At 45.3% G+C, this 17115-nt stretch overlaps 1 protein-coding gene across 3 annotated transcripts in view; it reads right to left on the bottom strand.

The window, feature by feature from the left end:
• Nucleotides 1–17115, bottom strand: part of C6H11orf24 (chromosome 6 C11orf24 homolog) — a 44257-nt gene that overhangs the window by 12225 nt on the left and 14917 nt on the right. Inside the window, exons 1-3 of one of the 3 annotated variants that reach the window (XM_054634551.2) lie at nucleotides 8415–8591; nucleotides 7502–7624; nucleotides 4034–4130 (exon numbers count right to left, since the gene is read on the bottom strand). The gene's annotated coding sequence lies outside the window, so the exon portion shown is untranslated. Of the gene's footprint in view, nucleotides 1–4033; nucleotides 4131–7501; nucleotides 7625–8414; nucleotides 8593–17115 lie in introns of those variants that run through there. The other 2 variants (XM_077179973.1, XM_054634549.2) reach the window with 2 other exon arrangements.

Here is a 17115-nt window from a genome sequence, read left to right as displayed (position 1 = left end):
GGATGTGAAAACCACACTACAAGCAGTAACTCTCACTGCTTGCTTCTGACTGGTGTTCTGAAGATTTCAGCTCCAGTGTACTCCAGTACAAACCTGTCCAATATCATCAGATCAGCAGAACACCATTGTAGGTCAGGAATCAACAGGTGGAACAGACTGTGACTGAATGAAATCAGATACAAAACAAAAGATGTGCCAAGAATTAAAGAATTCACACTTGAATTAACATGCACTTCTACCTATCAAACAACACCTTTTGTTTCAAATTGTTTGCTGCTAGGGACTCTGCAAGACTGGAATGAGAAATGGCTATAAATGCAGAAAAGTGAGAACCCAGGTGGCCAGCATGGAGGTGCAACACTTCTTCAGCCTCATCCTTTGTTAAACAAAATTTAAGACCCTCAGAACTAGAGACCAGACTAACAAATCCAACTTGAAGGCTGAAGAGTCCCATCAGCTGGTTGTAGGGACCTCAAACCCACAAACCTGCGCCTGCCTCTCAGCTGCTCTTGCTCCTGTTCAATTGTAATGAAGCAGAGGGGTTAAATCCCACCACTAAACTGCCTCAGAACACAAGGTGAAGTGGCACCAATGCTGCTTTCCCCAAAAGCTGCAGTTGGCAGTAAACCAAGAACTGCCCTACAGCAGCAGAGTCAACCGTACAGAATGTCAGAAATCACAGAGTGACACGATGCATGTTTGGCACCGCAACTGTCAACTGCTGAGAATGTGTCTGCTTCTTAAAATCATCCAGAAATCTCCAAGTTTCCAGAAGAGAACAGAGAAAACTCCAGACAGCAATGGGTCAGAGGACCAGAAGTCTTCTCTTCAGGTTCCTTCTCTATTTTGGGCAGTTTAGAACCAGCATCTCCTCGGGATGTAATGGAGAAGGGCACTTTCACTTCAATTGCCTGGAATTATATCATAAGGTAAATCTGCCCAAGCTGACAGCAGAGCAGAAAAACTGCACTGCAGTGAGGATCATGTGTTGAGGATTTTGGGGTTAGTTTTGGGTTTATATGCCTTTTTTCTCACAACCATCTGAAGAGGATCTTGCTTAACAAACCCTCTAGCACCTATAGGCCAACATAAAAACTCTCTACCTATGCAGATGCCTATTAATAGCTACAAAATCAAACAAGCTCTAACCATTTAAACTGTATGCCCACCATTTCAGTCTTTGCTTTTTAGAGCACTTCCCTCCAGCAGTAACATTCCTGGAGATTAGGATAAAAATACTGAAATAAATTTGTCCATGTATTTTATTTACAAATTCTCTCCTTCACCCAGACATCTTTTATGCAGATGAATCTCTGTATGAAATCCTGTGTTACAGCCCTGTGTTCACTGGATGGCATTCACTGCATCTTGCTAAGAAGCAACTGTAAATGTGAATGCCTGAGTCAGCTGTTCATCACAATTCTGGAGCATGTATTTTAACTCCAGAAGGGACCTCTGCAGGTGTTATCTTACTGATTTACTGCAAACAAATTTGTCCCAAGACATGCAATAACTTAAGAGCTCATTCAGTAGAGGGTTTGTTTTCAGTCAGCTCCCAAGGGACAGGTTGCCTACTCCACAGTTTGCATTACATCTGTTTCCACTTTCAGAGGAGTCAAAGACCAAGTGCAGAACATACCACCCAGAAAGAACAGCTTACTAATATTGCCAAAACCTACAGAAAAAAAAAAAAGGGAACCAAAATCCTCCAACTCACCAGTATTTTCTGTTTATATTTGATTTTTAAACTCTTTGATTCTGATATTCCTTAAGAGGATTGATTATCAGCACTGGAAACCCACTTCTGTTACGGTTGTTCAATCACATATTTCGTATTTCATTGCATCAATATATATCCAGCTTCTATACATTACAAGATTTTCAAAGCCTAGAAATCCTTGCTCCCTTCACAATGGACAGAAAAGCAACAAACAGTAATCTATGAATACATGGGATTCAGTCAAAAGCTATTTGCTGAACAGCAAACAAACACAAGTTCCTGCTTTTGCTTACCAAGTCAGCTGGTAACAAAAGCCACCTGCATTAGAGCCCAGACCAGGCCACGTGCTTCTCAAACTCATGCAAGCGTCCCTGCAGAACGTTATCAGCTGTTTCCACATTAGCATATCTGTCTTAGGCAATAATTCTTCAAACACACAAAGCCCATGTTTAACTTTATATAGAGAGAATATATGAGACTTATGAGAATAAGTCTAGCAGAACTGGGGAACCTGGGACCTGCACAGAACTGAGTTGTGTAGCCACCAGCAGGCCCATGACACTGCATTCCTTTGCTGGCTTCACCACCCAAAATGTGCCCACTGGAGTCAGGGATATCCCAGACACTGTCAGTGATGCATTTCAGCCACAGCACATGCCTCCTCCAGCCACCTCAGAGATGGTCATTACAGCCACAACACATGGTTCCTGCCACTACCACACTGCAAATATAAATTGCTGGCAATCCCTTAAAAAAATCACCATCATAGATGAAGACATCATTTATGTCTCAGCAATGCATGCTTACAGCCTAAAAAGCCTGGGCTGCATCAAGAGGAACGTGGCCAGTAGGTCAAGGGAAGGAATTCTGCCTCTCTACTGTGCTCTGGTGAGACCTCACCTGGAGTGCTGGGTCCAGCACCTCTCCTACAAAGACAGGCTGAGAGAGTTGGGATTGTTCAGGCTGGAGAAGAAAAGACTCTGGGGAGACCTCATTGTGGTCTTTAGTACTTAAAGGGGGCATATAACAAAGAGGGAGAAGGACGTTGTACAGGAGAAGACTGTGACAGGACAAGGAGAGATTTAGATTAGATGCTAGGCATAAGTTCTTCACTGTGAGGGTGGTAAGGCACTGGCACAGGTAGCCCAGAGAAGCTGTAGATACCTTTCCCTGAAAGTGTTCAAGGCCAGGTTGGAAGGAGCCCTGAGCAACCTGATCATCTCTGCCCATGGCAGGGGGGCTGGAACTAGATGACATTTAAGGTCCCTTCCAAGCCTAACCCTTTTACGATGGGAATAAATGCTCTTTGCTTGCCCATAGAGAATTTCAAGGTATCACTGGGCATTTCTCACCTGTCAGAATTCCCCATCTTTAACCCCCTTAATAAGCCAATCTCTGTTTATCTTATGGAAAAAAAACCCCAGAATGTTTTTTTTCCTCCACCACGTTCTCCTTTTTTAGTTAGATACAGGAACTTCAATCTAGATGCTACTACCAGCAAGACAACACACTGATGATGTACAGTTTCATCAAAAGGACTGATGTCATAGAGGAGTTTTGCTGACACAAAAACACCAGTCCAACCTTTGCAATATGGATTAGTCCATAGCACAACAGGGCATCAGTTCAAAAGAGCAGAACAGAGGAAAGGTAGATCAACCCTTCCTTATCTCACAGGGTGGGAAAAGGGGTGTGAAAAGACTGAGTCATTTGTGTATAGCTATAGGAGGAACTGATCAGAGCTGGAAGTGAAAATGTAAATCAAGTCTCTTGAAATCCAGCTTAGTGCACAGCTACAAGACAGTCAGCTTTTCCTATGAAAGCACATATCTAGTAAGTGTGTCATTAGGAGCATCTCAGGGACATCCAGAAATACCTGCTGTGGGATTTGTCTTTCCAGATAGAGAGAGGGAAGAGGAGTGTTCCTGTAGTATAAATTACAAACAAATCAAATTCCTATATCAATATTGATATTCAGGGCATGACGTACACTGAGAAATGTGGAAGTAAAGAGGCAACACAAATGCATGAAGCAGCTTCCTCTCCAGTTAATAGTTGTTCAATCTTAGATAGACCCCAAATATTACCCTTCAACCAGTTTGCATGCAAACCACTTCTACCTTTATTTGCTGTACTTCAGTTTATTCCTGGTTGGTGAACAGAAATTAATTATGCCCTCACCCATCTGCACATGCTCAGTTCCTGCTGACTTCTACAGAGTTTCTCTCTACTAATTGGCTTGTTTTACAGCAGTTTCAAATCTATCCAGAGAGACCAAAAGCAAAAATAATGATTTTGAGTGTAGAAACTTACCATGCAAACACTTGTAACTGTTTTCTTGCTGTCAGGAATTATTGCGCCTTTAGGGAAAGCAAAAGCCAATAAAAGCCTGGATACAGTAGGACTACAGCTGAAAGCAGAGGGAAAAATGTGTAAAATGTTATTGTATGCAACCAGAGAGTAATTTCTGTGAGCATGTCAAAGCATTTCCACAAAGAGGTGGAAGAGTGGAAAAGTTTATCCTGCTTTCTATACAGAAAAGCCAAACAAAGAAAAAAAGATAGAGCAGAAGACTCAGCAAAAGAACATGCTTAATCCTATTAAAATTAATGAGATTTCATCCTGCTCTCCACACACTAGTTGTAGTAGGAGTTTAACTTAAGTGGATTTAAAAACAGATTTAGTTAAAGTGCTGCAAAGTCTCCTCAAGCCAAACAAATATAAATCCAACACAAACATACATGTAAAATTCAACACAAATTTTATCAGCCACTCTTCTTCACCTCTTTTTTTTTTTTTTAAGTCTGAAACTAGGACACATGAGGAATACATAGTGACATGTTTTGCTGGACTATTGCATAAGTAGCTCTCTGGGCTTGGCAACAAGTCAGAGTCAGGTGGAGCCAGGGAAGGCAGTCCCAATGCCCTCCTGGACAGCCATTGTTAGCAGAAGCAGTGAAGGGGACTTGCTGAATGTCTTAGTAAGGTAATAAAAAGGCTCTTGTACACAGACCACCTCTCCTTCCCTCTCTGTGTACTTAGGGAATAACAGCGGTAGCTGTGGGGGCTTGGACACCCCATGGCCACATCTGCACAACACAGTTTAGTTGTCCTTTAGGGGACACAGCCCAGCTAAGTCACCCCAAGCAAAGGTGCCAGGAGCTGTGGTGATGCACAGAGATAATCCAGGCACACCCCTGTAACCCACAGGCCAGCACAGGCCAAACTGCCTGCTCAAATGGGGCACCAGCTGGTTCCTCAAGCAGGTGCAAGATGTACAAATGGACTGTGGGCCCTGCCATCCTGGGGGACAGTCCAGCTGGCTGCAAATAAACAAGTACCCATATCCCTGCCTCTCTACCTTCTGTTCCTTTCTTCACAGCACATTGTCCTGCAAGAAAGCAACCAACCAAACAAGCACCCAGTATGCTTTCAAAATGGCTGATAAGTTATGTGCAACAGGAGGAAAGGATGTGATGAAGAATCCAGAACCATACACTGTCATTCCAGACCTCACATTCTACAAAGGGTGTTTAAAGAGCAGCCTTCCCACCACGGCAATGCCACCACTGGAGACAGGCTTTCAGTCCCAGCCAGTCTGACAGCACTACACAGCACCACCTTGGTGCCAGTGCAGCAGCACACCTACCTCTCAGCACTAAAACACAAGATCTATGCCTTGAGGAGGCTGTGCCCAGAACAGCAAAGAAAAATAAAGCCAGCAAAGGAAATGGAAGACGTTTTGGCACCTATGGTGATGGACATTCAAAACTGCCCTGAGGAAACCTCATTCCAGTGAAATCACAAGAACAGCAAAGCAGAGCCCTCAGCTAAATGCAAGGTTTTCACCCACAGAAACAAAGCAATGCACAAGCCAGACAGCAAAACAGCAAGCAGCTTTACACACCAGCAAGACAATCACGTGGTTCCAGTGAGCATTAGAGCCCACTTCTGCAGTTCTTGATGCTTATTTTCATTGGATAAGTTGTTCACAGGACCATGCAGAAATGTCTGTGCAGACATTCCTTCAAGAAGGGAGTCTCCATACCATGGCAGAGATAAGCTCTCCTTTCCTGAATGAACTGCTGCCCCACAAGCATCCTGAGCACCTCACCTGCATGGGGACTCTCTTGGATTGCCAGCAGTCAAAGGCTGGAAGAGCTGTGAACCCAAAATGCACAACCAGGTGCTGCTGCACTAATTTTCAGCATTGTCACTGTCCCTGCAGTGCCAGAAGCATCCTTAGACTCCAGCTGCCAATTCACAACTCCTTCACTAACTCCCCCCCAGTCTAAGCTGTAGGAAGGAAACAAGAAATGACTGTAGGAATGAACACATCAAATGCTTGTTACCATCAAGCAAGAGAGGGCTCAATGGCAGTTTATTTCACAGGACTGCTTGGCTCTCCTACCAACCAAGTCAACAGCCCTCTGGGAGCCCTTCCCACAGCCAGATTGGCTGATGTCATTGACATGTGGGGTATGACAAAGGACTACACCTGCAGAACAGGCTGGAAGCTGGGAAGGGAACCGACCTTGCTGAGCCAGAGCACACAGTGTCAGATGGCATCCAGCAACAGCACACACAGCAGGGATACTGCCCTCCAGTCCTTTTAAGGGCAGGAGGAAAAAAAAGTCATAAAGATCAACTGGTCTGGCTGCTGGTTCAGCACAACCTGTGGAGTTTCACCCTACAATTACTGTCTTGGACAGGGTGGGAAGGGTATCTTGTGTACCTCACAAATGAACTTTGCACCACCTGTGTAACTGAAGGAGGTACAGACACCTCCTTCAGAAAAGTATCCCATCCCAACTGAAACAAGGACAAATGGCCAGCTGGTGTGGGTTTTTATTGCTCTGCAATGCACAGCAGCTGAGGAACTATCTGCAAGTCCTGGTGAATTTACTGCTTTTTCCTCCAGCCTTCCCTTGCACAAACACCTCCATTCCTTAATGCCCCTGCAAGATTCTCACTTGAAAATTTAGCCCGTAACACACAAGTGAAAAGTCTGCTAGTATGTTTCCTGTAATCCAGGGTATGCATCCAGACATTTTAAATACATCACCAGGTCTTCAGCATTGAAGTTTTTCATCACCAAAGCTTGAAATTTTGCTTGCAAATTACTCCCTTCAAAAAGCCTGTGCCAGGAGACTTCCCTTAGAAGGCAGAGGCTTCAGGTTGTGTGGATGTGCCAGTAAGAATTTCAATAATAGCTGACCAGATGCAAAGTCTGTTTCCTGGCAGATGGGTTTATAAATGCGGTAGGGAATTTGCAACTAAAAACAAAAAATAAAGATGTCCTCACCAACATGTTAAGAGACATGTAGCCTGGAATTTCTTCAAAAAAAGTACTAAAACAATACACGTGTGTATGCATGCATTATATACACATAAAAGCCAGAATCGAGGAGCAAACACGCCCGACACATGCACAAATCTACTACAGACATGAAAGCTAATAAAAATTGATGGTTTTCTCCTAAACTATCCAGTGTCACATAATAGACTGCATTAACATACAGAGTAGTGGTTGATTATGGCAGATAGATTAGATTAATACAAAAATACATGCACTTTTGAGACAGAAACATTGCATCAACCTTCACCCTGTAGCCTAGTTTTCAAAGCTACTGTTCAGTCATAAACCCTCTGAGGACTAAAGGGCACCAAATGTTCACTATCAGCAAGCTTACATTGCTCATCAAAACTAAATGGCAATCTGTCTTAAGGTGGGGAGGATTTTTTGGGTTTGTCCCTCCAGTAAGCAGTCAGATAACTCACTTTATCAGGAAAGAGCAATGGTGTTGCATGACCAAGTCTGGCAGGGATTCAGTCAGCTAACATGTAGGACACCAAGGCACATTACTTGACACGATCCTCTGACAGGAGTTTTCTTTGCCAATCCTAGAAAACAAAGTTTGGGAGACAGAGGGGAAAGTTAAAGGATTTGTTGTATCCACCAGCAGAAGATTCACTGCGAGAGGATATCCCCATGGAATGCCACATTTGAGAGCTTGGTCAAAGAACGGTGTTTATTCTTCCTGCTGTCTCCTGGACTCCAGCTGACACCTTGCTAACATTGCACAGGGTACAGTTAAATCTTCTGAAAACCTTCACTTCAGGGATAAACTGAAAAAGATTTCAGTGCAATACCACAGGATGCCACTTACCAGCCTAACCTCACTTGCACACGCTCAACATTATTTATTCGGACACGCGATATATTTACATATCAGTGATGCCGTGCCTAAGGGTGGCGACTCCTACAGACACCGGATCTTTGAGGTGGCCCACAGGGCCTAAAAATGTCATACTCGGGGGTGAGTTACTTGCTGAGTCAATCACCTCTTCCCCGCAATGAGACCCAGTTCTCCCCGCTCCCGCCTCCCCACGAGCAAAACCATCTACGAGCGCTCACAGACCGCAGCGTTCGCTGCTGCGGGGCCAGGGCGGCAACTCACGGCAAAATTCATTCGCAACTCGTGCCGCAAATGCACTCGCAACTTGTGTGGCAGTTCACGGAACGGCTGCCGAGCCGCCGCTCCCCCCTCGCGGGCCGCGGCTCCTCGCCCGCCGCACCCGCCCGGGCTCCGCGCCCCCCGCGGACCCCCGGCACGGCCGCTCGCCGTCACCGCGTCCCTCCCGCCCGCGCTCCCTCAGGCCCGGGAGCAGTCACCGCCCGCCCGTAACTCACGACGCGGCAGGGGCCGTTGGAGGAGGCGGCCGCGGGGCGAGAGAGGCGCTGGGCCGGCGCTGGCGCAGCCCCGCGGGCAGGGAAGGCAGGGAAGAGCCCCGGGAAGGGAACGGAAGGAGCGCCGGAGCCCCGCGGCCCCGCCACATGCCACGGTCAGGCCCCGCCCCGCCCGCGCCCCATTGGCCCGGCTCCCCGGGCCCCGCCCCTCCCGCGCGGGCCCCGCCCCCCGGCGGTGGCCCCGGAAAGGCCCCGGGAAGGGCCCGGGAAGGGCCCGGGGCAGGGGGCGGGCGCTGTCCGCGGAAGTGACGGGACCGGCGGTGCTGCGTGTGAACCACCCGCGGCTTAACGCTGAAGGGGGGGGTGTCTATGCCGTTCTGTCAGCGCACAGCGGCGAGGAGTTGTGCTCACATCAGGCTGTTTTCCGCACCCTGCGCTCCGGCGTCGCCGGCCGCCGGTGGTGGCGCAGCAGCGGGAGCGGCCCTGGCAAAGTTCCCGTTAATCCGACCCGTTTTGCGCGTTCCCGATGCCGGGCTGGACCCGGCTCTGAGCAGCCTGGTCTAGTGGGAGGTGTCCCTGCCCGTAGCAGCGGGGCTAGAGCGGGATGAGCTTTAAAGCCCCTTCCACCCCAAACCATTCTATGGTTCATTTTCACCACCCAGCAGGAAAAATAAAGATAAGTGTACTGCCTAAAAGCGTCTTGCTATCCCGGAGTACGAGAAACACACATTCCACCGCAATCCAGACATGCCTATTCTCATGTAACCCCTACACTGTGCAAGGCTTTGCTTTACTGGACACGCCAGTCCACTACCCTCAGCATTCCTTAAACAGAGATTACTGCTGAAATAAATAGTAAATCAAAGACCAGAAGTCAGCTCTTCAACGATCGCTTTGTTGTTTTTAGTGTTGGTTTTAGTTTTGTTGTTGTTAGTTTTTATGGCAAAAGTTTGCACATCAGCAGCCCCCAGCTGCTTGGGACAAACCCTACCAGCAACAGAGCTTTGAATCTTTTATAGACCGTGTACTGTTCATGTATGTACAGACACATTCATGATATAAATGTCCGAGCTGCACTCTGAAGTGTGGAGCTGGCTCCACGAGATGGCATCAGGTGCAGGACTTCAGGAAACCATAGGTGCCCATTTCTGAGCAAGCTGAATTCAGCTCCTTTGGGTTATTTCCAGATTGCCCAGAGAGGCGTTAGACACTGGAAGAAATTCTTTGCTGTGGGGGTGGTGAGGGACTGGATCAGTTCTCCCAGAGAAGCTGTGGATGCCCCATCCCTGTCAGTGTTCAAGGCTGGGCTGGATGGAGCCCTGAGCAACTTGGTCTAGTGGAAAGTGTCCCTGTCCATGGCATGGGGGTGGGAACTGGGTGATCTTTTTAAGATCTCTTCCAACTGAAAAAGGAGCCATCAAAAAAACCATACAGAAACCAGCCTTGTGCACACACAGACACAGTCCAGACTCTGAGATGCTTCACACAGTAACTGTACCATTAGACAGGTGAGGAAGGAATCCTTGTTCCTTCAAGTCATGTGTGGATTTGTCTGCAACTGCTAATCTGGCTGTAGATGAAAGTGATGCCAGAATCATTCACACGTCCCAGTGTAATTTTAGAACACAAAAATTTGCTTTTTAAAATGAGCAGCGAGGAGGAGGAGGCGGAGGAGCTGAAACCCTGGTCCATCAGTTAATTTAAAATAGACAAAATGCAAAGCTGGCATTAAGTAGTCCATTTAAAGCATGTCTGTCTGTATACATTGTATAGATATATCATTCCATCATTCATGTAGGATACCAGCATTTACTGAAATATTCCCTCCCCTCCTTTCCAGAGGAGGAGGAAGGGAGAAGGAAGCTCTGCAATGGAAGAGAATTAGAAGAGACAGTTGAAGGGGGGAGGGGGATGGTCTGCTGTAGAACAGATTATCTGGCAGGACCATGCACAGTGGTGGAGGAAATACTGTGAAGCTGTTGAGCAAAGCACAAGGATATGTGGCCCTTAGGGTTGGTGTAGTGGAAAACAAGCACATTTCTGGGAAAAACAGTCCCAGGAGAAAAAAAAATGCCCATAGAGAAGTCCAGATGTGCAATGGGAAAGTATAGGCACTGAAAAAAAGCTGTGATCATGCAGCCAAAGAGAATGGGATGTCATGAACCTGCCCTCACTCGCCTGTCTCCCTGCAATGCATGGAGAAAGTCATCTGGTCTGTTTCCTTTGAGACAGCCAGAGAACAATCTTGAAGTGTTTAGAGATCTTTGCAACTTTACATGCTCGTGTGAAAAGCCAGGGTGCTAAGACATGATTGCAAGAGCAGGTTTTCATAGAATATAAATGAGCTTTCAGTTGGTTTGCATTTATTCCAGATTGTCAGGAGAGTAGAGATTATGGGATATAACAGAATGCTATCAAAGGGTTTTGGGCAGGAAAGGAGATTTTAGAATATTAGTTTAAACACAAATGGCTTCAGTATAGTCCAGCTATGTCCCAGACATTAACCCATTCAGGGACTTTGCACTGGCTGGAGACCTAAAGGCAGATCTATGTTTGAGAAATAACACTTTTCTGTTTTAAGAACAGATGGTGATTTGAATAGGGAATATTTGCTCTTCTGGACTATTCAAATAAACATAGCCAGTTAATGCAAACTGAGGAATAGTCATACATCTCCTGTTATGTCTAATAAAATGTGGAACTACATTAAAACATATAAGAGATTGAAACGCCCTGCCCTGCGTTGTAATGGCCCATTTTGCCCAGTGCCAAGAGAGGTTCCCAGCCTGCTTGGGAAAGCTGTCCCCCCAGGGAAGCATCATCTTTCCAGCTCTGTGTGTGGTACATACAAGCTGCTATAACAGTTTTGACTTGGTGTGGGCCAGATTCACCTCTGGTATAAACTCCAGCCTTAATTAAGCCAAGAACCTATTTAGCCTGCTATTATTTTTTCTGATAACCATCTTCTGATGGAGGACATGCCTGTGCCAACTCCCAGGCTGCGATTAGGGAAGAATCTGGCTAGAACTGTAGACAATATGTTTGCATAGTACTAAATACCATTTAATATGATCTATAAATATTTACACTTGGAGGAAGAGATTTGCTCTTTGCATAGTTTGCATGTTGGCATCTGCCAGACTGAATAAATTACTAATGAAAATCATATTGTGAAAAAAAATTTCCATGATGATTCTTTGGAGCTTTTATTTTTAAAGACAGTGGTGTGATAAGGAAATACATTCCTTGGGAATTGCATTCTCTGCAAAATACCAGTGCTGGAATAGGCACTATTGCTCTGTGCAACTGAGGCAACACAGGCTGCAGGAGCACTGGTTTCCTTAGGCTGACAGAAGAGACATTTTAGCTGAGAAAGAGAGTCCTTGTTCTCCAGCAGCCAAGTGTACAATGGCTTGCTTTGGTGTAACAATCTTGAAGACACCTGGATTTCTTTCTGATCTTACATCTTTCCCAGACCTGAATTCAGTCCCACAAAATCATGAGTCTGGCCAACTCCTCTAATTTTTAAGCCTTTTCTAGAGCATTCTAGCTTCCTCAAGCAAGATACTGCATACAAATCTTGACTATCATTCTAAATTGGTTTTGGTGTATGTGAGAAAACATATGGAAATGTGAAATAAGTGCCCTTAGAAGTGATAATGTGGATAAACTTATCTAAATTTCACTGAGATTAACTCCTCATATTTGAGCTGAGGGGTTCCCATCCACTGAAAGCAGTCACTTAAAAATTTAATCATTAAATCCCAAAACTTCTTTTTAAACTTACTTTAAAGCCAAGACTCTCATGTAATTTGATTTTAACAACATACACCAAATTAAAGAATTGGTCACAAGCAGAGACCATCTAGTTGGCTAGATTTGTAATTACTGTAAAGCATTAAATGCATGCAAACAGCTACAAATTATCTTCTCTGTGCACCCAGAGAACATTATAACATTACTTAGGACCCATCAGGGTGCTCCTGTTTATGTTCAAACTCCTAGAGCTGTGCCACTGGCATCACATTACTGCAGCTTTGCCATGAAAAATGCATTTCCCACTCTGCCAGAAATCCTTCCTCTCGGAAGCCATGGGAATCTCTGAAGGACGAGTTAAATATACATTAGCTTCTCACAGAAGCAGCCTGAAAGATATTTCTAGCAGTGCATTGTCAGATGTGCATTGTACCTGACATCATGGGGCAATGTGTTGCAATGTCCTGCACTCATCTGTCTTTACTTAGCTGTCTTTCTGTCTCTTCCATCTTTTAACTAAGTCTGGCTGAAAATGGAGAGAACCTGGGACCAAAGAGAGCCACAAATTGCACAAGAGGTAGAGCAGAAAGGGGGTATCAAAAAGCTTAAAATTGCTTTGGGGTCATGGCACAAGGCAGAAAGCGGCTCTTGAGAAGTTTTTAACCACAGCCCCACTGTTGTTTTGCCCTGCCAGCATGCTGCAGCCAGGAAAATCTCTTGGCCAAGCACAAATGCACACTTCCTCCGTGGAAGATGCTCTGAAGTCTGGATGGGAGTCCTGTGGAAGCTCACCTCTAGGCTGCACTTGGCAGCTGTGGCCAGGTACAGACTTCTGCCATCCTATACCTATAGATCCTGTATATACCTATACATCCTGTAGGGTTATATAATAGACCAGAACTGGAGCTTGCCAGATGAATCCATTCCAATTCCCAAGTGTCCAAATCCACTTTTGTGGGATTGTTGTGGGAATTGTTGTTGGCTGTCCTAGCGTTTGGATTTCTCCTGATGCAGAGATTCCAACATCACCACAAGGGGGAGAATGTGGTGTTTTCTGCTTCTGGTTTGTAATGCTCATTTGAGAGAGATGTGGGACTTGTCTCATGCTTATTGTACAGACACACGCAAGAGCTGGTCCTCACATGCAAACCACCATTCTGAAAGGGGACAGACCGGCTCTGCTTCACTAATGGGGGTGGAAAACACTTCCATAAGTGAATTGATGGATATTCCCTAAGGAAAAGCGAAACGTGCTGTCGCTGGTCAGTACAACTGGTCTTGTCCATACCAACATTCTGTGTACACCCTTCCTGGCATAGGTGTGACCATACAGGCAAGTAGAAGGGCTGGGAGGACAGATCAGAATGGCCACTCCAGGGATACAGCTGAATTCTCATGAGAGCTGCTGTTGACCTGGTTTCTGCTCCGCTCTGTTCAGCTCATCCATAAGGATTTCTGACTCACGCTAGAATGCTTTGCACTGGCTGCTTCCCTTTTTTGCAGAACAGCCCAAGCTGGTGGAAAGAATGTATTTGGGAAGAAGAGGTAACCCCTTCAGAAAGTAATGCTGGAAAAGCAACATAAGCAAGAATACATACAGTGGGAAAAGTGGGGGTTTGGCTGGAGTGGCAGAGAACAGGAACCACCATTATGAAAAGACAAAAATTAATAATGAAAGTAGTTACCAAATCTTTGCCTAGAGCTATGCCAGGGGGATTTTTAGCTTGAGGGATTAGGAGTGCATAAAAATAATAATCTGGAACTTAAGCCTATATACTTTATGCTGAAAGCAGGGGTTTTCTTGCTTGAAAAGATCATCAATAATAAGGAGTCAAGCTCAAATGCTAATTTCCCAATCGAATAGGTGGCAGACTGCACCACACCTGACTTTGAGTCCAACATATTCAAGTCAAACACAGGACTTTATGCTTCAGTCCTCCTTCTCCTCCCTCCCTTCTCCCAACACAAACCAGGATCTTGATCTGATGCCAAGAACATCTGAAGATTATATACAGATGAATCCAGAACTGGATGAATACTCTGAAAATGTTGCTGTTGATGTTTGTTTGCTTTATTTTCAGCCTGTGTGTTTAAAAGCTGTGGATTTGCCAATGAATTTTCCATCATTTTCTCTCTACTTGCCACCTTAACAGCAGCCTCCACTGAGCCACCTTAGACAGGCACAGAAGGAAAAGGCTTCCTATTTGCATAACCCAAAGAAACAAAGATCATCAAAGCAATGCCTTACAGTGCTGCTGTCAGCCTTGTGTCTGGTGGCATTTCTGCAAGTCACCTTTCCATTTCTGACCACCATCTTTCCACTCCACAGTTTATAGTTGCAATATAAAAACATGAGGTGATCAGCAGCCTGCACAAATTAACTCAGTGTGGAGCAGATGTGGTTTTGGTTTGTTGTGCTACAAAAGAAAAAAACTGGTTATTTTAAGATAAAGCCTTTTGACTGGATTCAGACAAATTCTGAGGCATCCCTGCATAGGAAGAGGCACTGTATTACTACCAAGCTATCACAGTCTCTATCTGTAGATTTTGCTAAAAAAAGAAAAACTTAGCCCAAACAAGCCACACAACAGTCTAAATAGTGAAATACTGATGGAAGAATGGGGTAGCTGCTCTAATGATACAGCACATGCATGAACATCCACATTTTTTACACAGGGGTCCATGGAGTGTCCACAGGGGCTGGAGAACAGCAAAGCATGGTGCCAGTCTCCTCCTGAGATCAGGTACAGAGAGGGAAGAGAGGGCAGTCAACCATTAGCATACTTTCTAGTACTTATTTTCCAAAATAATCATCTCCTTAGTGAGCTGAGACCTGACCACCAATGGTGCCATCTGAAGGTGACCCTTTCCAGAGCCTGCAAGGAAGCAGAAAAGGGTTAAAGTATCTTCTGCTCACTGCTTTTTCTGCTTGATTAACCTATTGCCATCCTGTCAGACAAAATGAATGTCTTTGATAAAGGCCCACCCTCGTGCCACTTTGGTGACAGGCCATCTCCTCCTGCTGCACCAGATCTCCTGCACATCTCAACAGACCAGCTGCTAAAAAGTACTTGGAGGCTGTCCAAAGGAGCCAGTGTGGTGTGGGAGCAAGCTGGCAGGGGAGCCTTGCCCAGTGCCCCACCAACTGTTGCACATTTCTGAGGCAAGATGGGATGTGTTGTGCCTGTCTCACCACTGCTCTGCAGCATTGTTCCGAGACAATCTGAGTTTCAGATTGCAACTTGTGCTGCTTGCAAGGTTCCCCATGCTGCTGGGGACGCAGAAAATGGGCCTCCATTGCTACCCACACTCCCAAAGAGCACTTCACACAAACAGCGCAGAAGAAGAGACTGTCACCAGCTACTGCTTCTGTTACCTTTCCTTCAGTTTGGAATGTCCTTCCCCTTTGCTCCATAGTGATATCTTCAGAACTAGCAAAGTGCTTTTCAATGAACTTTCAAGTGCTTGATCTTACAGCTGCGCTGCATTATCTGGTCATAGCAGTGTCTCTTCTGCCTCTCTAAAACTGACAGAAAGTGTGCACTGCCTCCATCCATACAACTAGGTCATTTAACTCTGAAACCAAGTGGTAAGCACTTCAAAATGTCAGTTATTTAAGAGGTGGCACCCATTTTCTTACCCTGAAACCACACACCTAGATAATGGTAGAAGAAGTAGAAAAGTTCCCAAAGTACATCCATGTCCCTAAATCATCAGTGGACAGATATATGTCTTCTTTGGCCTCACATCTTTTACTTCCATTAAGATGACAGACTTGATGTGAATGCAGAATGTGGTACTGCCTAACACAACAGCCAACTACAATTATGCAAAAATGTCTGTATTAATGGGGCAAGATATTTGCTGCCCTTTATAAGCATAAGTGTTGCTTTCTAAATGGTACTAAAATATGTGTTCTTATACTAAAGACACTCACATTCACTATACCAGAGATCACCATCTGTCAGCATTCATGTTCAGGTCTTCAGAGAATCACCCTGAAAACAGAAAACAACCACTTGGCAAACATTGACTCATGCCAGCCCTTAGAGATCTGCTTTTCCATGGGGCAAATAATTGCCTCTGTCTTGTGTATATGCAGAAACTCAGTCCTCAGAGATCTTGCCCTAGTCATCTCTTTTTCATGTGGCCGTCCTGTCTCTGAGGTCTTTCTGTTCATAACCAAGTGCCCTTGCAATGGCTAATCCTGTTGGCTTCTTGGACATAAATGTAGAGCTAAGACCCTCCAGACAGAATGGCATGGAAGGGAGGTGGGTTATGGTAAATGTAGATCCATGGTCTCCAAACATTTTTGATCTTGCATACCACTATCAGTAAAAAAGTTTTGAATAGTTGTGTGCACCCTATGGTGTGCACACACCCCACTTTGGAGACCACTGATCTAGTCAACAGCTAAACTTTCCTGCTTCTTGCTCTTGGCTGACCCCTTTTGTAATCTCTATTTCCCAAATCAGGAGTATGGAAACTCCTTTGGTCCAGGTTTGCTCTCCAGCAATGCAAATTGGCTCGAAGGGTATTTGCTAAATGAGAGATGGAACCCATTACAAAGAGAAGGGTGTTCTATTGTGGAAGGGGAGGGAAAAAGAGAGTTTAAGCAGGAACTCTTGAATAGCTCCCTGAGAAACAGTCTTGCACCAAAGTCCACCAGGTCTCATTGCAATGGGTGCATAGTGGTACTCAGAATAAATCTGGAAGAAGAAAGAGGATAGAGAGGGAAGAAAAGGATACAAATAATAGAAATAATCACACTGTCACCATCTGACCATAATCACACCATCTGACAGCTGTGCCTAAGGGCAGTACAATGCTTCCAGGTGGTTTAATTCTGCACAACTCCTTGCAGACTCCAGAGAAATATCTTCTACCACCAGTCATATGGCATGGGCTGGATTATTTGGCCATAGGCACATTCAGTCTGAGTACTCTT

Source organism: Agelaius phoeniceus, chromosome 6, assembly GCF_051311805.1.
Source record: "Agelaius phoeniceus isolate bAgePho1 chromosome 6, bAgePho1.hap1, whole genome shotgun sequence".
In the NCBI taxonomy this organism is placed as follows: domain Eukaryota; kingdom Metazoa; phylum Chordata; class Aves; order Passeriformes; family Icteridae; genus Agelaius; species Agelaius phoeniceus.
This window is presented reverse-complemented; position numbering and strand designations above follow the sequence as displayed.